This window comes from Otolemur garnettii, unplaced genomic scaffold (genome assembly GCF_000181295.1).
Source record: "Otolemur garnettii isolate 467f Iridium unplaced genomic scaffold, OtoGar3 scaffold00050, whole genome shotgun sequence".
NCBI lineage: Eukaryota > Metazoa > Chordata > Mammalia > Primates > Galagidae > Otolemur > Otolemur garnettii.
In genome coordinates this window covers 1,312,926-1,334,457 of record NW_003852445.1, presented here as the reverse complement: position 1 = coordinate 1,334,457, position 21,532 = coordinate 1,312,926, and the positions used below count along the sequence as shown (strand labels likewise).

At 40.6% G+C, this 21,532-nt stretch overlaps 1 protein-coding gene and 1 pseudogene across 1 annotated transcript in view; both read right to left on the bottom strand.

The window, feature by feature from the left end:
* The window catches only part of FMN1 (formin 1), a 370,390-nt gene that overhangs the window by 308,969 nt on the left and 39,889 nt on the right, over positions 1–21,532 (bottom strand). The window lies entirely within an intron of this gene.
* Positions 9,546–10,313, bottom strand: LOC105887142 (annotated as a pseudogene).

The following is a 21,532-nucleotide window of genomic DNA, read 5'->3' as shown; positions in this document are numbered from 1 at the left end:
AAAAAAAAAAAAAAACATGAGACCCAACTTTATTTTTTTTTAATCTTGTACCACCAGTTCTATGATTATGACATTTCCCTCTTCAAAGACCTTCAATGACTTTTTATTGTGTATAGAATAGAATCCAAATTCCTCAGTTGGACAGGAAGACACTTTATATTTGGCCATACAAAATATGGCCATAACAAAATATAGAGGAGGATTCCCCAAATCCCCCTCTATAACCCCACTTGTGCATCTCAGCTTCCTGCTCTACTGGGCTGCCTTCTGTTCCCCATTACACACTTTCTTGTCTATCCACTTCACCTGAGTTAACCATCCACCAGTATCAGACAAACAAAGTACTACCCATCATTCAGGGCCTTCCTTAAATCTCAATTCCTCTACCAAGCTTACTTCTGTCTTTCCAGATTAAGTGAATCTCCCCTTTTCTGTTTATTTGGGGTACTCTGTTCATAGGACAACTCTATGATCGCTAATTTATTTTATATGTGTCTGCCTTTACCAGGAGGCTCTAAAAAGTCTTTAGAGGCTTTTCCTGCTGTATCCCTCTATTAGAGTGGGTCTAAACAGCCTGGATTTAAATTTCAGCACCAACCTCTTCTTGGCCAAAGGAACTTGGCAATTGATTTAATCTCTCTATGTCCCAATCTCCTGTGTAAGAAAAGAAAGTAATGGTTCTCACTTTCTGGAATTGCTATAAAGATTAAAGAGTTAATATACACAAGGCATTTATAGGCCACAGTGGCACCGGAGCCCTATAAACCCTTGCTGTTACAATTATTACTCTTTGCTTGGTCTAAATTAGACACCAAGAATGGAAAGAAGGTAGAACGGGACAGAGCTCCATTTCTCCAAAGGATTCACCTTCCAGTTTAAATGAATGGTCTAACAACTATATTCTCAAATTTTATTTTATTCATTTTTGAAATATTTCTGTTGGGGGGCCTAATGCAGCCACAAACAAACCCTTTCCCCCACCCTGCTTCCTCCTTCTCTCCTCCTAAGAAAAAGACACAAAGGATCTGACTGGCCCACTCCCTGCAAGTTCTTTCCAAAAGACCCTAACCTGACAGGCAACCTATAGACTGTGCCCACCTCCCACAGCTTCATAGAAAAGGGGTCTCTAACTGCCCCCCCAACACACACACAGAGACACCATCTTTGCACTGCCCAGGCAAGTCACCCTCTCCTTGCAATAAACCTGGCCTGAACATCTCCTCTCCTCCTCGTCTCTGGGCACCACTGTTTACACCTTTCCATTTCTATTGTTTCCCTTTCTCCCTTCAGACTGTAATATGCCAAACAGAAAAAAATCCTAAAGTACTAGAATGAGTTTCGAGTTTTCATGCAGAAGAATACTAGAGACGTGAGGGTCTTTTCAGAATGTTTTATGTGGCCAAGTTATCACAGTTTCTTTTCCATTATACCCATTTGGTCAAGTGTAACATCATCTTTAATGTAGTAACTTATTTTAAGTATCTTATCATGATCTGAAAATTACCAATTTCTCTCCCTGCTGTGATTGCCATAATCTCAGATACAATTTTACCATGTCTCGGGGCTATGCTCCTACCAGAAGACACAACTCCCATTTAAAATGCATATCAATAGACAAATCAATTTACTAAAAGAAAATTAATTTTATAGGCAAAATTTTCAGGAAACCACCTATGCAAAGGGAGCTACACCTATACTAAGAATAGAATTAAATTCATCAAGTATTTTTCAACCAAGAAGGATTTCTCAATACATTCAAGTTCATAATAAACGTTCCCTAAAAACGATTCCACCAGATAACAGAAGAGGAACCTTTGAGCCTCACAGTGCTGGGAAATTATAAATAAGTACAAAATTGCCAATAGTGGGTTTGGAAGAACAAAGAGGATTAGACAGAATGTATGATGCTAACAACTATTTCAGGAGTCATGGCTTTACTTTGGGCTTCGATTTTATTTACATACATAGGTAAGTGCACTTTCTTGTTAAATTCTCACAATTTCTAATTTAAAATATTAATATGAGTCACTATTGTGACATAGCTAAGAGATAGAAGCACCAATAATTCATTTTCTCTCCTTTTATCTGAAATGGTAATTATATAAATTTTAATGATAGGAATGCTAAAAATTTGGGGGAAAGCCACAATCACCCTGCTATGAGGTCAGGGAAATAGCATATCGGAGGACTCAGCACAACTGAAATATGATATGTACCCAAGATGGTTCCAGCCACTGAGAACCTAATCTGCTAAAAGAAATGAAAACACCAGCACTTGGGAAGTTGGTAATATGTATCCATTCCTGAAGCAATGTTTTTTAGCTAATTTAACTTTAAAATAGTTCTGTAACTTCCCATGGAACCAAGGATTGAGGGACTTAACTGAAAAAGAAAGAAAAGTAAAGGAAAAATTAAATAATGTGATATAAATTAGTAAAGGCGTTTCCTTGTTAAAGTGATTTGACAGTATTTTCTTTATAGAATTTTTTTTTTTTTTTGTGGGGGGAGAGTCTTACTCTGTTGCCCAGGCTATTGTGCTAGGGCGCCATGGTGTCAGCCTAGCTCACAGCAACCTCAAACTCCTAGGCTCAAGTGATCCTCCTGCCTCCTAAGTAGCTGGGACTACAGGCTCACCACCACGGCCCTGGCTAATTTTTCTCTTGTTATTAGAGATGGAGTCTCACTCTTGCTCAGGATTGTCTCCAACTCCTGAACTCAAAGAATCCTCCTGCCTATGCCTCCCAGAGCGCTAGGATTATAGCCATGAGCCACTGCATCCTGCCCTTCATATAAATGTTTTAAAAAACAACTCTATTGGGCAGCACCTGTAGCTCAAAGGAGTAGGGCACTGGCCCCATATACTGGAGGTGGTGGGTTCAAACCCAACCCTGGCCAAAAACTGTAAAAAAAAAAAAAAAAACCTCTATTTTTAAAACAATGCTAATTGAGCCTTAATATTCACATCATTAAAAGAAAAAGCAGTGAGAATGTCAAAATCTCATTTGTGCTGGATACAGAAGATTGCAAACCAAAGGGTTATTCAACATTTTTTTTTGCCTCTAATAATTCTAGATATTTTATTATTCAATGTAAATATGTTCCCACTGCTCAGAGGTCATCCCTCAGAATTAGAAACAAAGAAGACATTCTCTAGGTCATTTTGAGCTCTTCCTGTCAGGGAGTAAAAAAAAAACAACAAGCAAAAATAGGATAGGGGCTATTATCGATAGCCACCATGATTTGCCCTCCTAAAAAGAAATAGAATTATTTGGGATTTGGCAGGGTATGAGGAGAATCTGGAGGATAAGTTAGCAGAAAACATTATTATCTAGACTAAACTGTTAAAGGTTCAAACCCCTCAGAAATAAAGAGAAACACAGACCAGCTGTGATACTGACTAAAAGCAAGGAGGCTTTGCAAGGGTAATAGTAACTGAGGAAAGACTCATATGACCTTGAGGAGAGGTAGAAAGACAAGAAGTTCTGACTAATCCTGTATTTTGTTACATGCTTTTGGGACATCTAGAGATTGAATATTTACTTCCTGTTTGCTCTTTAAATAAATATGACCTACTTTTTCTTCACATTTTGTGTGTGTGTATGTCCCTACTAGGGTATATTAATTACAACAAAAGTATCCATTTGATTCATCATTTGCAAAATAGTGTAACAGATCACAATAGAACAAGACAAGAACAGTACCCTGCAAGGACGGAGGGAATGGGGCACCATGGCATCCCTTCAGATCTCACAGGTGTGAGCGTGGACTGACTCCTGGCGGGCTGGAAGTGTTGTGCATGCTGGAGCTGAGCTTGCTGTTGAGGGACTATTTGGACGTGTGCAGTGAAAACTGGAAGGTATTTTGGGAAACAGCTGGCCTGTCCTATGCCCATTAACTCTGGGAACAGCTCCCAGCACAGAAGGGGAGGCTCAGAGAGGCCATATCCGGACCTTTCAGAGACGACTGATCAGCAAATGGTGCCCTGACCCTAGCCCATCCTCACAGATTTTTCTCTCCAAAAAATGGGGAACATGAAACTGAAGAAACTGAGAGTCACTGGATCCCAGTCTTACAAATGGCAGAAAATATCTATGAACTTCTACTCATGGGCTTCTCAGAGCTTCCTAGGTGCCAGCTGGTCCAAGGCTCAGTTTATTCAATTTTTTGTTGCTTCATAACATACCATAATAGTCTACAAATAAATTCCTGTTTGTTTAGAGCTAACCGGAACCAGTGCTTCACAAACAACAATAACAAAAGGCTAAGGAATGAGAACACCCAAAATTCCAGCTGGTATTGTCTCTGTGGCTTAAAACAAGAACCCAGCTTTCTCTAATGTGTACCTGATTCTATAAAACTGTATAAACATCATTAAGTCTATTAGTCTTCAAGGAAATCTTGAGTCATACTGATGTATCCTAAAGAGTTTTCTCTCTTGTAAAATCAAGTAGTGAAATCTCAGGCCTCATCTCCTGGAACTTTTCAGTAGCACCCAGCAAAGTTCAACTCAACACTATTTTCTTGAAATTCTTTTCTACAGAACCTACTCTCAACAATCTCCAAGTTTCTCTTCTAGTTTGAGCTCACTACTTTTCAGTCACCTTGCTGGCTACTCCCTACCTCTAAATAAGAGTTCTTAACCTCAAAGCCATTGAAATTTAGGGCCAGATAACTCTTTTCTGTGGAAGGATATTCTTTGCCTTGGAGGTGGTCTAGCACCATTTCTGGCTTCTACCTACTAATTACTAGTAGCATCACCTACCTCATTCCCCAGCCAACTTTGATGACTAAAAACTTCTCCAGACATTGCCAAATGTTACCTAGGGGACAAAATTGCCCCTAACTGAGAACCACCACTCTCAATGTTTCCGTACCCTACAATCTTCCCCCCTTCCCTTCTCCATCTTCTTTCACTCCATCCATCATCTCAACCAATGTCAAAGTTGCAAGACCATCTCAACTCTGGTGACTCCCAAATTAATATACACAGTTGTGACCTCTCACTCTCCTATTTCATACAGACACCCAGCTACTCACTGTGTGACTAGTCTTCAACCAAAATTCTTGATTTGCCTCCTAACCTGGTTCCTCCCTCACCTCGACCTTCTTGCTGCTTTGTGAGGACAACGTCTTTCCTGCCTCTGGCATTTACACTTGGTGTTTTCCCTGCTGAGATTTTGTTCCCTAGCTTGTCACACAGCTGATTTATTCACATCATTCAGATTCCTACTCAAATATCCTTTAAGCAGAAAGGCCTTCTTGTTGCTGACTCTCTGCCAACATTTTCTCTCTCAAGTATTTTGTCCCATTATACATATCATTACCTGAAACTACATATAATTAATGAGTGTCAGACAGAATTAGCCATGGCAATGCAAGGCATCAGATTTGGTTTTCTTCTGTATAGTTGGCATTTTGATGGTCTCTCTTTCAAGATGAAGAAAAGGGATGTGCTAGTATATTTCAGACATTTCACGTAGGCCACTTACCAATAGTAGTGAACTAGTTAACTCCTGAAGCCCCAGAAGTGTGTTTGTATATCTTTAATCAAGAAAATAACTCAGGTTCAGCATGGACACCATGTTATTGGGAGTTAGTGGCTAGACTGCAACATTGGCAAGAATTCTGAGCCAGGTTCAGGCCCCACAGAAAAGAGTCTTATGACTCTTCCCTGAAAGAGCAATGCCTTGCCTGGCACCAGAGGGAAGGTAGTGAGATGTGAGCCATCTTCTCATCATCCTTTGGCTAAGCGCCCTCTGTATTTTGTCTGCTCACTTTTTGGCAGTTCTTAACTCCCTGGCATCCTCATTGGCTTAACAAGAAAAGGAAGAGATATGAAACTCAAACAGACACCTTAACTAGCTAGTTACTGCTCTAGTAAAAATTGTGATGGATGGGGGAAACATAGAAAGCTAAAGGACACACAGCAATAATTAGTGAGTGTGGATCATCTATGCATCTGTTATTCTCACAAGTAGAGAAAGGAGATAAGATAATAGTACACAAGAGAAGAACAATCCATTCAAAATGGGATTATTTTGAAATAATATTGGGAAATAGAAACTCTAAGATTAAAAAATATATATATAGTCCCTCTGTACATAACAAGACAGCATCTGCTTTCTGGGGCCTAAGACTATTATTTTACTGTCTTTGCCCTTCAGGAAAAAAATTACATTATGAAATTATGATATTATAATGTAGATGACACTAAAAAACTCTAGTTCTCTAATTCTGCTATTAAGCAAGAGTAGACCTAGACAAAGTGAAAATAGGAAGAAAAAAAGGTAGAAAAAGTGAAAAGGACATAATAAAAGGTCACCATATTATAAAAACCACCCAATCATTCAAATTCCTCTCCCCACTTTTAAGAAAGGTCAACTGATAGCCCCTGGCTTCTGACATGTAACTATATCCTATTTCTCTTTTGATGTTCTCACCAAGAGGTATTTAACTGCCCTTTCTTTGATTCATTAGATGGTCACTTCAAAGAGACCCTAGAGAGGCAATATTTGCCCAAACAACTCCCCTGTCTTAGTAAGTCCAGATAAAACCCCAAAAGCAATTCATCCTAAATTTCACACGTTATTGTCTTTCACCCCTGTCAGTGACCTCAGCCTACAATATTGATTACCATTCTGCCTCCTAATAGGGATCCTTCAGATGATCAATCAGTTTTCAGAACAGAGAAAGAGTTATTCAGTCTAGTACTGAAAATGTCCCAATGTCCACAATTAGCCCAAGAAGAAACCAAACAAGCTAGCAAATGTGTCATAACTTCACCACTCATGGCCTATTTCTTTCCCCAAAGGCAAGGAAGGAATGATCCACAGTTGGTCTAGAGTCGGCATCAATACTCTGTCTGAGATAGAGATGGGGATGTGGTTCAGTGGCAAACTAACATCTTATTAGATTAGTAAATGTCATTATTCTAATATGCAAACAAGATTTGTGAGGTTCTTATGCTAGGACACCAATCCATGATTTCCATATTTTTGTTAAAAACTTTGATAGATAAATGGGCAAAAGGCAAATAAGAAGACCAACAAGTATGGGGCAAGGTTGACCATCACGAGTAATGGAAGAAATGCAAGTTAGAAGGACAATAAAACACAATATGCCTCCATAAATCAGAAAAGCTAAAAAGCTTGGAACATGAAATGCTGGTAATAGAGTCACATAGGTCTAAAAAAGTAGGAGAATGCACCTCATGTTTAAGTTAGCTCCAGCAGATGAAAAGTTCTCATTAAATATTTTTTGAATACATAAATAAGTACATGAGTTCACATCGGGTGGGAGTACACTGAATAAAACTTGGAGAACCACAATGATGATAAATTGTAAAAGGCAGGTAATCCTTACATTTTAACAATGTAGTACTTCTCAGAATCTACCATAAAGACACTCTCTAAAATGCAGACATCTTGGGCAAAAATGATTATTTCAGCTTATTAAAACTCTGAAAAATTATAAACAAGCCAAGTGTCCCGAATTAGTAAATAATAGTAAATAGATGGGTGGCCATTCTCTGTGCAGAATAATTCACAATAATTAAGGAAAATGTATAAAAGTCAAAAAACAGAACAAAATGCTTATAAGCATGTTGAGTCAAAAAAAATTATATATAAAGTATGGGGATTTTTTTAAGCATAGTAAAAGCAAATTTTAACAGTAAGTTTCCTTTGGGTGGTGATAATGGAATATTTTTTCTAACCTTATAAATCTATATTTTCTTATAATGACCCTATAATAATTTTGTAACTAAAAAAGCAAAATTCTGCACTAAAGTTGGAAGAGCACTTTTGGAATGCTATTCCATCATGTACCCCAAATAACATCAGTGGGACGTGTCCCCACAGCCCCTCTACATGGAAGCTTCTCTTCTCTTTTTCTTTTTGATGTTTGACTATCCTCAGGATAGATTTCTTCCCCTCCCCCTCTGGACCCAAACAACTGTACACTCTTTATTGAGATCACCCATAGTGGTGGCAAGGAGGGACACCCTGCACCACATTATGGCCACCACTGACTGGGAGCCAGGCCCAAGAGCACTGGCAGAGCTGGGGGGTGGGAGGAACAAGGGGAACAGGCTCAAGAGTCATGCTGCAAATGAGGACTAATTGGCCTTTGCCTTTCAAAAATAGAGGGTTGAAAGGGGGGCTGCCAGAAAAAAATAGAAACTCTAAGATTAAAAAATATGTATATAGTCCCTCTGTACATAACAAGACAGCATCTGCTTTCTGGGGCCTAAGACTAGAAGCAGGGGTGGCAGGAGGGCAGGCCGACAGGCCAAAAGCCTCCAGGGAAGACCAGTAATTTGGCTGAGACAGTCAGCTGCACCCAGCCAAACTTCATCCACGCTCCCGCAGGACAGGAAAGCACCTGGCCCCTTGGGGATATACAAATATTTATCACATTCTCTTTGCTTGTTACAAAAACAGTTAAGAAAGCTTATGGCAGGTTATTTGCAAACAGTATCCTGGGATAGCATGAAGGCAGAGGTGGTCTGGCTTGGAGGATGGGGTTTGTGGAGGGTCCCAGGAGGGGCCTTCTCCCCAGGCCCCAGGCTCTGTACAGTGCTGACTCTGCTATTGAGAAAATGGCTTAATTCTTTTCGTGGAGGAACTTCATGCTGTCGCCTGAACTTTGGAGAAAATTACTCATTGCACTCTGTTCAGTGTCAGGGAGTCCCTCTCAATCCTGTCCTCCCACTGCTCAAATGGGCCCTTTGCCCCGACACTTCCTTAGCATCCCCTCCCTGTCTTGGATGAAGCCAGCAAACGTCTGAGATTCCATAAAAACCCCAAGAAATTGCAGATGTTTTTGGAGGCCACAGTCTTGCAGAAGGCTTCTCACTGAGAGGCCCTCTCCCCCATCACTCTGTGTTTACAAAGAGGGAGTGGTGCCCCAGAGTCTCCACAGAGTACCAGGTAAGCACCTCTGACACCAGCCCACTGAGGGTATTACAAGTTCATCATCAGAGTCCTGTCAGAGTCCTCGGAGACCGGTTCATTCTCCCTCTCTCCTGCTTCAGAGCTGCCTGTAACTTCCGAGGCAATGGTGTGTCTTCACCACTGTCCATCTGGTCAGATCCCAGATTCAATATTAGCACCTCCTGCTCAGGCAGCTGCTCCAGTGTGGGGAGGAGTTGGACAGCAGCCCAGCCAGGAAGGGTGTGGGACAGCACAGGATGTCAGTCATGGAGGCCGGGGGGACAGGAGAGAAGGTGGCTGCCGGGACAAGGGGTAGAGCAAGGCCACCACTGCTGGAGAGGGTAGTGAGCTTATTTGCCACAAAAATGACCGGCACTTGGGCAGTAGTGCAGCAAAGATGCAGATGAGCTGGCCCGCACTGGGGCTGGAAAAAAAGGCATCCAAGGTCCACAGGCTCCAGCTGGGAGGCCATGAGCTCTAACACCTCATCGCCAACACTTGGCAGGAAAATCTTCACCTGGTCTTCCCTGGGGCTGGGAAGGGTGACTCCATGAGACTTCATTCTCATGCAGGGACAGACTAATTCAGCAGAGACCCCAACCCACGCTCACCTCATCCAGGAACTTCAAAAACAAGTTGAAACAGCCAAGGTAGGGATGACACAGTACACCTCTGGCAACTGTAGCCCTTCCCCACATGGCACCTGCAGTAGCCACAGCATCTGCAGCCATCTTCCCAGGTCTCTTCTGAGCTGCAGGGGAATGGCACCACGCTGGGACAGCCCTCATTGGGGCAGCCCTCACTGGCCTAGAAGCCCTCCCACTTCTCTCCACACACCCTCATACTGGGCAAGGCCTCTCGGTGACCTTCTCATGCTGAAATCTTCTCCCAGATGCCCTGCTGTGGGGACAGGTGCCAGTGTAGGTCAGCAAGGTGCCCCATGGGCCACCCACTGGTCCTAGGATGGCGTGCTCTGGGCAAGGGAAGCAAGCATCCACTCCCTCTACACCCTGGGCTGCGCCTTGGACATTCTCCTTCTGGTCCCCTCTCATACACGGAAGGGCTTTTGACCAAATAACCAAAGCTGGTGACCTTGAAGGGTCAGATGGGTGCTAAAAAATCTGGGGCAAGGTCTTGAGCATTTGGGGGTGAAGGATACTGGGAGTGCCAGTCCTTGAGGAGCACCTTGAGGAGAGCTGGAATGGCTAGTAAAAGTTCAGGCTGAGGTTTCACTGTCACGGAGCGGGTAGATGGGCCTCCTTGGTGGGGAGAGAACTGGAGGTGGAGAGACAGACTGTGACCTGCTCAGAGTCCCAGAGGGGCCTTGGTGCCTCTGGCTTCATGTGTGATGCTAGAGTTCTTGCTGGCAGACATGGCCATGTCAGCTCTCTGCAAACCCAGAGCCCTTGCTGCCTGCCCGGGTCATGTTGATGGCCTTCACCAGTGCAAGACTCAGGGTACTAGTGCTGACACCTAAGCAGTCTCCCAGTTTCAATTTCAGCTTAGCAGGATCGAAAGGGCATGGGTGAAAACCAGATCACATCAAAGCGTGGAACTACCCAAAAGGGGCCAATTTTTCAAACTGGATCCTTAGTGCCTACCTGGGTCTAAATTTAAAATGGAGCCAAGCAGCCTTTGCTGACTAAAGGTCTCGCACAAACTCTAAGTTCTCCCAGAATTGCATCTTTCATCTCTGGACTCGGAAAACAACCCCAGGATAGAGTTCTAAAAGTGCAAATGAATAAGGCATTTTGATGACTACCAAGTCTTTTATTTTAGAATGTATGACATCTCAGCTAAAATCCTCTTGCTATTCCTGTAGCCATTTTCTTTGTTATTAAAGTGAAGCTGTAGACAACTCGTCAGTACTTTCAGTCACTCAATATTTTCCCACATTCAAATAATCTGTAATGCCTTGGCATGTAGTATATTTTTATTAACCTTAATGAGGGTCTATAAACAAGTCCTTCACATTTTTTTAAAGTTGTCTTTGTATGACGCCTAAGATAATAATTATTCATTGTAAATGAGTTCATAGATGTGAACAAATGGTATGTAATTATAAACTGCTATTTAAACCTTTCACTTTGAAATTTTCACAATCTGCTGTTTCTGACCTTATATTTATTTCTGGTAGCATATTTTCCCCTTAATCTATGAGATTATTCATTTCTGTGTGTTTGCCATGGTGCTTTCCATATGCCCTTTATAAATTTTATTGATTTCTAAAAATGTATGCTGTAAAATGCTTCCAACCCTATGGAAGTAATTTAGAATATAAAAAGCATTTTAAAGGATTCTGTGAAATGTAAATCTAAACCTCCCTGGGATACCACTTCCTACCCACTAGGATGGGTGTAATCAAAAAGGCAGATACCAACTGCTGACAAAGATGAGAAGAAATTGGAACACTGATAACATGGGTGGGTGTATGAAATGGGGCAGCAACTCTGGAAAACGATCTGGCATTTCCTCAGAAGGTTAAACAAAGAATTACAATACTACCCAGCAATTCCACTCTTAGGTACGTATTCAAGAGAAATAAAAACATATGTCCATGCAAAAAATTTGTACCCAAATGTTCATAGCTGTGGAGGGAAGGTTCCCTCCACTTTTTCATAAGCAAATGTCCACCTTCTTAAGAATGGGTAAACAAAATCTGCTACATCCATTCAATGTGAATGAGACCAGTCACGTAAGACCACCTATTGAATGATTACATTTATAGGAAATGTCCAGAAGAGAAATATCTACAAAGATAGAAAGCAGATTAGACCTAGAGCTGGAAGAGATGATGAGAAAATGGTGATTGCTAGTGAATATGGGTGGGTATATTTTTTGGTGGGGGAAATGTTATAAAGTTGATTGTGAATAGTGTAGAATTATAAAAAGTTTAACATAATCTTTGGTGGCAGTATATAAACTAGAAAATAGATATTAGTTATTTAAAAACACCTATCTATGAAAAAAGTTGAGGTGGTTGGATTATAGATTTTTATTGTCATCTTTTTGTTTTCTGTGCTAGTTTTCTTATAATCCTTTTAATTTTAAAAAAGAGATGGTTATTGCTTCATTAAACCAATAGCAAGCACAGCTGTCCAATACAATTAAGACATCCCCTAGAGATGCCTAACGAGAAAGTATTAGGCACGTGTAAGGAAGAATTTCAGGCACAGGTGCTGAATTTAAACTCTACCACAGAAAATGCTCTGGCGGTATTAGAGGCAAGAAGGTGGTTACAAAAACTTCACGTCATTAAATGGAACACACATAGTCTCACAATTAAGTTCTCGAACCTGTCTTAGAAAACCCGCTACGTACCTCATTGCTGACTATGGTCACCTCCCCAGCACCCCGTTCAGGAAGCGATACACCAATGGCAGCACTTAGTCCACCCTTCAAAACGACGTTAGAACTCTTTTTCTGGACCGGCCATCACAGCTGTCATCCCATGGCACATGAAAACGCACAACAATAATGGACACCACCCAGCGTGAGAGCATGAGCCACTGCCACATGTTGACGGGAACACAGCTGTGAGCCTCTGACATGCCCAGGTTGTGAAACCTCACTGCGTGGCTAATACAGTGCTTCTGAAGTAAGTGCACGGTGGCAAGGTTGCGAATTTAATTGTCAGACCTGTATGAGACCGTTCTGGTGTAGTTGGCTAGGAATTTGGTTCACTAGGAAGAGATGTGCGGAGACGGCAAGAGATGAAGGGCATTCAGAGAAGGGTTAAAAGAGAAGCAAGGCCTGTAGCTACTGGGTTTATATTGTGGGAAAGGTTTAGCCACCCGGTTACAGTGGCCCTTGGCAGAACTGGTATACAGGAAGGCGGTGACTGCAGGGATAGCCCCGAGAACCTTAGCTCAGTGACAACAGAATATGTCTTCTCTATTTTCGTCACAACGCCTCAGTGTGAAGGGAACAAAGGAACAAAATACTTAGAGGTAAAGTACAGTCAAAAGGTTTGTGGCCCCAAGGCATATCCAGCTCTAAATATGTCATGTGTCAAACGTCTGCGTTTATTGATGTAATTTGGATGCCTCCCTCCCAAAGCTTGACCTGTGTCCAGTGTGTGTGATCGTTTGTTAACAGATTATTCACTTTCTGACATGCTCTTTCCCAAAGGTCAAGGGGCTCCTTGACAGGAATTCAATCACCCTCCATGTAGGAATTAAAATGAGCATTCCCATGCATTTATAACTGAGGCCAACTGCAGAGTTTGAATTTTCTATTGCTTTCAACTATCCGAGCCTCTAATCCTTACAATTAGTAGTTAATAAAAATAAAGCAAAAATGTGAAGCCAGGGAAATGTTTTGTATGAGCCTTTTTATCTTACCCTAAAACAATAAACCAAATGTATTGTTTTAGTCTCCACTGTTAAGGTAGACTTTATTGATATTGAAAATTTAGAAAATATATATCAGCAGAAGGAAAAGGAAAAGCAATCAGTCACGGGCCCCAGATGCTCAGTGGATTTCACGCCAGCCTTTCTCTCTATACACAGTTTTTGTTGTTGTCCTGCAGAGTTCCTCCCTGTGGCATAGCTGTGAACGTAGGCTATGGTACACACAACTATGAAGCTGCCTTTGTGCAGTGTCAATCCACCCCTCGTGAGTCACACCCTGGCTCCCCCCACCTCCAGTCAATACCTGAGCTCCTACAGAAAACACAGAAACCACCTGGCATGGGTACACAGGGGCCGCTTCCTCCACACTCCACCCCACACCCTCATTTACATAGTGACACCCCACACCTTCTGCTACCGCTCTCTTCTGAACAGGTTCCCTTGGGTAAATCATTCTAGCCACCACCGGATGTAGATTTGCCACACATTACTCTAAACATAGTGTATTGGAGTTTTGGTGCTCCATGTCACAGCCAGCCCTGCAGCCGGGTTGGTTCCTTTAACCTGATTCCTTGAGTTACTACCACACTTCAAAGCAAAGCCTTCTTCAATAATAAATCCCTGACTGAAAAGTGCTTCTACTATCCCTTTAATTATTCTTACTATGTTTTTACCCCCTCGTGTGGGAAACCAGATAAATAAGTACCTGTCTGCTCCTTAGCTCAGGAATGGCTCCAAACTTAGCGTCCTGAAGTGCAAGCCCAGCCTCTTCCCTGGCAGCAGTCCATGGTCTTCTAAGCTGGTTTCCTACCTGACGTCTTCTCTTGGCGAGGCTGGGTTCAGGATGTCAGCCTGGTTTGCCTCTCAGCCTGCTCTGACCAGGAGATCCTGCAGGACACTACTGCTGCCCTTCATCTCTGTGCTCTGCAAGAATGGACAGGAGGTCCACAATGGCCGCCCAGTCCAGGCCCATGGGGTGTTACTCCTACAAGTCCCTGCTTGTCTGAGGAGGAAGAATGAAGCAGCCCAGGATTCTAAACAAGGCACCGTAAGACCCAAACCTCAGGACACTGACATAAGAAGAAATAATTAGCCTCTCGCATCCTAAACTCTTAGACCTAAACGTAAATACACAGAACTATGAAAATCTGAATATTTTCCGATAAATTACCAGAAACGTGTTGAACATGTAATAGACATACACACATGTGGTCACTGGAATTCAGAAGCCTGTCTGCCACATCTGACCATTTTAGAAACAAGTCATTGACGGTCCAACCATTTGAATTATCTAGCAGCTTGTTTGTGTACACAACACCACCACACAGATGTGAGTCTCTCCTTGTCTCACGACAAAGGCATGTAGGATTTCCTTCCTCTGCCACATGACCAACAATGTGCCTTTCTTGGAGACAGCCAGTAAGTAAACAGAGAAAAGTCTGCTGCAGTCTCACCTCAATTATAAAGTCTGTATTTCTCATCCCTCAACTGAAAGCATGACCAAAGTGCCCATAAAAAACTAAGCAACTATGAGAAGAGTGAAAATAATACTACTTTAACTGATAAATGTAAGTCTTTAACTTCTGGAAATTGTCATTTTTAACCTCCTTTACCTTGCCTACGTTTGAAAAAATCCAAAATCTCTACAGGTACTATTCAACCAGCTGCTGTAAAGTTTAGGGATGTGGTTACTGATCAGGCTATTGACTTTACAAGTAATATTTACATGATCATCACAATTTCATTTATCCAGTTGGTACACAATGCTAAAGAAGCTCCTACTATGCCCAGCACTGAATTACATGGCAGAAAGATAATGAAGACACAAGACCTTGCCTTCCAGGAGTCCAGTCTCCCCTGGGGAAAAGAAAGAAATAAATAAATTCATGAGATTAAAGTGTTTAAAGGAGTGTGACAAGAATGAAAAGAGTAGAGATGCCAGAGATGCATGTGTTTTGACAGAGTGGCACATGGGCTGCTTATGGAAGAAGAAGACAGCTCAGATCACTCACTAAGAGCTCAGATCTCTAAGCTCTGTACAGGCTTGCTAAGGAGACTGCATTTCACCCTTGAGTCACAAAAATATCTATAACTCCATTGGAGAAAGACTTGAGGTCTTGCCAGCCTCCCTCACATACACACCCCCCCCATCTGTCCCATCTCAGCCTTTTGCGTGCAGATAGTTCTCCTATACTCCACAATCACAATGCACTGAGCCCCTGAAATCCAGCTGTGGGTAGCACCTGCACCAGGTCATTGTCTCAACTGCTTACCTGTTTCCTCTGGCCCTGTTGTTCCTCCTCACCCTTCCTGCCTCTCATATCTCTAAATCTAATCTCAGATCCCATGTTGCTGCTGTTTCTGGCCAGGCTTTCGGGGACCACTCAGGAGTTCCCTGTCCACCTCACTGCTTGACTCTTTGTGGTCAGTTGATTTTTTTGACCTCAGCAGTTTCTAGCGAGAGGCATTCCTTACCACCTTAGCCTCTACCAGAAGACCCATTTGCATCATTATACATTTCAACTGGATTGTCTCATTACATTCTTTGCTGCTTGGAATAATAATAACACCAGTAAGTTTCTCCTGTAGATGTAAGCTGTAATGAGTTAGAGTTTTGTTGGGGTGGGCAGGGACTGTCATCTCTCATCTTAGAGGCATAGAGAGGAAAACTAGAGGTCTAATCTTTAAAAAGGAGTCCCAGTGTTTAGCTATATCCCTGGTGTTTAGATAGTGCTATGGTCTTGAATCCTCATTTTATAGAGAAAAAACATGTGAACCTAAATTTACTTTTTCTCTGGAGTTGATCTATAAACTAGGAAGCATAATTTTCTGCTTTCCTTTACATCTGACTAGGAATACCCTCTCACTACTTTAAATTATACTTAGCTCATACTAATTCATGCTTCACCCAAGGACAAAACGTTAAAAACTCACAGCAGCCAAATTCTGATCAATCACAGGCAGCCAACTGTTCAAATAAGGTAAACACCCAGCTGTAATGCGGCTGTTTCTGTACCTCAATTCCATCTTTTGTGTGTCACTTTGCTTTTTTTGTCCATATTTTCTAACTATGTGGAAGACCTGGAGTCTCTCTGAACCTACTCTTGTTCTCAAGGCTGTCTGATTCAAAAGTCCTTTGCTCAATTAAACTATTAATTTTATTTTATTTTTTATTATTTTTTATTATATCATAACTTTGTACATTGATGTCCTTATAGGGTTCAGGGTACTGCTTCGATATACAATGTGAAATGCTTACATTGAAATAAATAACACATCAAAGTTTGCCCTTTTAAAACCTTCCAGGACTGAATTGAATTCTGTTCATTATTTGGCCCTCCATCCCAACCTCTCCCAGCAAAACTGCCCGTGATCAAGAAGTTATCAGAAGGGAAATTTATATTAAAGCCCAACACAATTATAAGCTGCAAAGACAAATAATACTAGATATGATTTAAATAATGGGAAAAGTAGAGGCCCTGGACTCAGAAAAGTTACTATCCATATGACTTTGAGTAGATTCTTTATCTATAAAATGGAGATAGTAGAGATTATCCAAGAGTTTTATAAGGGTTAAATAAAATCAAATACTTAAAATACTTTATATAGCATCAATAAATAGTTGTTATTACTATCATTGCCACCAATACCACTACTATTATGATTATACCACAAAACCAATTAAGTATGGCATTGAAGTCAATGACCCAAATTTTAGATGAGCTATGAAGGATCCTGTAGGGACTGAGAAATATCCTATTTGAGATTAAAATTAGCCTCAGATCCAAGTATTGCTTATATATTAGGAACTAAAGAACAGTAGAGAATCGAGTTGGGGTCTGTTCCAGCAAAGAAAGGGGATGGGTCTTCACTAATAAAGTTTCTGGATGACTAATCTAGGAAAAAGATGTTTTAACTATTGAATGTGGGCAAAGAAATTACTTTCCTCTAATAGCTCTCAAGAACCTCCCACCCCCAGCCCCACTCCAAAAGAGAAAGAAAACAAATCCAGGGGCCCCTGCTTGAAGCTATCTGTACACCCTCAGATTCTGGCAATAACAATGCAAGTATTTTGAATTTCCTGCCATGAAGAAGACAATGCAGAAATCTTGCATTTACTTAAGGGTAACTTAAAATCTGAAAGGTATGGAAACCATAGCTGCCTTTTCATTACTGGCCTTCTGAGAGAGACAGGGAGTTCTGAGATTTATAAGTTAGCACTCATTTCCTGGAGTATTCTTAAGATGAGCTATGAATGCGCTTTTTTTTTTTTTTTTTTTTTTTTTTTGCGACAGAGCCTCAAGCTATCCCCCTGGGTAGAGTGCCATGGCATCACGCTCACAACAACCTCCAACTCCTGGGCTCAAGCGAGTCTCCTGCCTCAGCCCCCCAAGTAGCTGGGACTACAGGCGCTCGCCACAATGCCTGGCCATTTTTTGGTTGCAGCCATCATTGTTGTTTGGCGGGCCCGGGCTGGGGATTCGAACCCGCCACCTTAGGTGTATGTGGCTGGCGCCTTAGCCGCTTGAGCCACAGGTGCCGAGCCAGCTATGAATGCTCTTGAACAATATGCTCTTGAACATCTTTTCCCCCAAAACAAATAATTTAATAACTGCTATTGGAAAATCTCAACTGTGGATTAAGCTGAATGTTTGCTCTTTGGCCCTCAATCAATTGCTTAATTCTACTTTAGAGATAAAAATTTATAAATAACCTGGAATAAAAATACTAAAATCAATGTTTTGCAGGGATTCCAGTAAGGAAACACTAATTTCTGATATGTGTTTCACTCACATGTAGATGGAGACAGTCGTCATCCAGCAAGAACAAGATTTTTGACCAATCTTGAGACGGCAGGAACAAAGAGATTATTATCTCTTTAAAGGAAGAACCACTACAGCCAACACTCGTTATAAAAACATACTTAGAACCATAAGGCAAATTAGTGTTTGTAGCAGAAATAAAATTTGGGAATACCATGCATTCAAATGCCTTCTCTTCATCTATTCAAGGTTACAGGTGGTGGGTTGGTGGTAGGGAAGAGGAATAAATACTCTTATGTTCCTAGAATGATAATCTGTTTCCCCCAAATCAAAATACTGATAAAATGTACTGTGAATTTGGATACACTTTTCCTAAAACAGATTCTGACTCTCATAAGGTGAAATCAGTAGTCCCGAGCAAATGTAAACACATGTGCATGTATCTCTAAGAAATGCTAATAGGTCACAAAATGCTATTTGCAAACTTAAAATTATTTGAGCCATTGCCTAATATCCTTCATGGGAAATTTTAGCTTTTTCTGTTTTAATTACTAGTTCCCACTAAGCAATTGTAATGAAAGAATTTTTCTCATTTGTTTTGTTAATATCCACTCCATTTGAAACTGTTGGAATCATTGACAATTCCCTTTTCCAAACACAGAGATTCTCAAGGGCAAACTAAGAAGTCCATGTAAGAGATCAGAACAAACCAGAAAAATAGATTATGGTTTCAGATAAGCAACAGCAAATATAGAGAAATTAGAAAAGTTACAAAATGTCAATTCCTCCCTTAAGGCTGAAACTAATTAATTTTACATGATTTATTTTTCCTTGGTAACTTTTCTAATCGGAATGTAAAATTAAACTTGTTTGGTAGGAACAAAGTAAAAACTTGTTTGATTGGAATGAGGGACAGTTGTTGAGGGAAAGAAGAAATCAGAAAACCTCTTCCTCTTACATCCTAATAATGTCCACATTAAATATTAAATACAAAGAGCAACGTTATTTAAACAACATCCATATTAATATTAGGTAAAAATGTTTTCATATATTTTAAATTATCGAAATTCAGTAGTTCTTGTTATTGACACAGCATTTTATTACATCGACCTATCTGTAAAGAATGCTATAAATTTTTCATATTTCAAAAACAAAAACAGTCACATTCATGCTCCAAAGTCTTGATGATAGAAATAATCTTTCTAGGAGAAGATTATTCCCAAATCTTCCTTTATAAAAATTAAAACAAAATAATAAACAGGCTAATTTTTACTTTTGTTCAACATAATTGAATGGAAATATTAATACCCAGATAGTATTATTTGAAAATCTTTTTTAAATATATTTTTTTATTCAGATATCTTGCTGGAAGATATCTGAATCAATTGGTTATGTGCCAGACAATGACCTTTCACCAAGAAGTCTCCTCTCATGGTTCATCCCACAAAAACTAGAAAATTAAAGGTATTTATTAAGTAAAGAGGAATTTCTATTCTGATAACCTGAATAGATTTATCTCTATTTTAAATAAAAACGCTTCTTTCCCCACCTGCAACCAAGAGCATGGCCTTCTGCTTTCAAGCTTACCTTCCTCTGGGGTTACTGACCTCCTGTGTCGACACTTCCAGATCTTGGGGACTGGAATGGACTGTCCATATCTTGGGTTATAGTAGTAGCGTGCACCCATGGTGCCATAGGGTGGGGAGCCTGCGGTAAACATGACGGGTTCTCAGGACAGCCTGGGACGAAGGAGCGTGTAGAGGATGTGTCTGCCCTGCTCCATCACAGGAGCAACTGGTACAGTGCCACCTGGGAAGAGACTCTGCCAAGCATTCATGAGTCAACCTTCCGTAAGCACCGTGGGCCAGACAGGTTTCACCACTTTACAGTCCTATTAATGATAAAACTTTCTGTAAAAACCAGCAATATTCTTGAAGAGCTTCCTTTATTTTCTTCTTCATTGGGGGGATAGAAGTAATCACTCTTTATAAAAAATGTTAAACACAGAACTTACGAAAATGCTTTTACTTTCATTTTTGGAATCATCTCTCAAAACAAAGTTAAAATAAGAGTATTTGTAAAGCTACTGTTTTTACTACAGCTATCTTCAAAATCTGTTAAGGATTTCATTTGCAGATTTTAAAAGCCAATCTCTGTCCTTGCTCCCATAAAATGACCTCCATCACTCCATTTAGCCTTGCATGTAAACTCGAACTAGGAAAAATCACTGTATAATTATCTTAATGATTCTTTGTGTTTACATTGCATCTTCTATCTAAAGAGCTCAAAGCATTTTGCAAACATGATCTTATTAAGCTTTACAACACCCCACTCAGGAATGCTGTAGTAAGGATTATTATTATCAATTTTAACAGGTGGAGAAACCAAGAGATTAGCGATTAAATGACTCGACTTGAGGTTACAATGTTAGCTGAAGGCACAGATTCAGAACTCTGACATCTATTTCCCAGGATATACCCAACTGACTGACAGAGCATTTCAAATAGAAATGAGCATTGTTTTTCACTTCTAAGGAAGAATCTGGGGGGTTTGTTGTTTTTGTTTTTGTTTTTTGCTTTACAGTTTTAAAGAATCTCATAAAAATAAGGCAAATAAAAATTATTTTTTTTGTGTGAATCATGGCTCACCTGCCAGTGATAACAGATGCACTAACTCCAGTCACTCGATTTATTCTCCTCCTTACTCTTTCCAAGGGCCACTACCATCTTCCACATCAGAACATCAAGTCACAGATGATGCTATGTTTATACAGAGTGATTTGCCCTGGTAGTTCTTTTCATGAACCAGGAAATAAAAGCTTTTCAAAGTTGGCCATCTTGGGCATATTCATTGTGGGACATTCAAACAATATGTAATTGTATGATGTAAAAATGAGAAAAATCTCACATTGCCACCACTACACATTACTGTTACACATGGGGGTTTACGAATGCACACATGTCGTGGTACCAAACACACAGTTCCGCAGCTTGTTTTGGGTTGTCTTTTCATTTTTTAACATTCTTTAGTCATTGTTCCTTGTCAGTTCATATACATCTCCACCATTCTTTAAATGACTACATTTTATAGATATATGAACAAGACTATACAGAAATTTATTTTAGCCCTTCCCCTTTCATTGGACATTCGGGTATTTCATTTACTGTTTATGAATATCCTTGTATGTTTAACTGTATGCATTTCTAAAGTGTTTCTTGGAGATCTAATTCCTATGTTTTTAACATGATTTCTAGGACTCTTGCTTCTGAAAATAGATCTGCTGCTCTCAGTTGCTGGGTACACTGAGCTGCTTGTAGTACAGTAAGCCTCTCACCACAAATGGAAAATGAATTCACCTCTTTGATCCCAGTGGCTCTTGGTAGAAGTTTTGGTTTTAATTGCAGGGTGCTACCCTGCCTTCATCCATATGACCTAAAAATGTGAACTGGAGAATATTCCACCCGGGACAGATGAAGAATGGCTA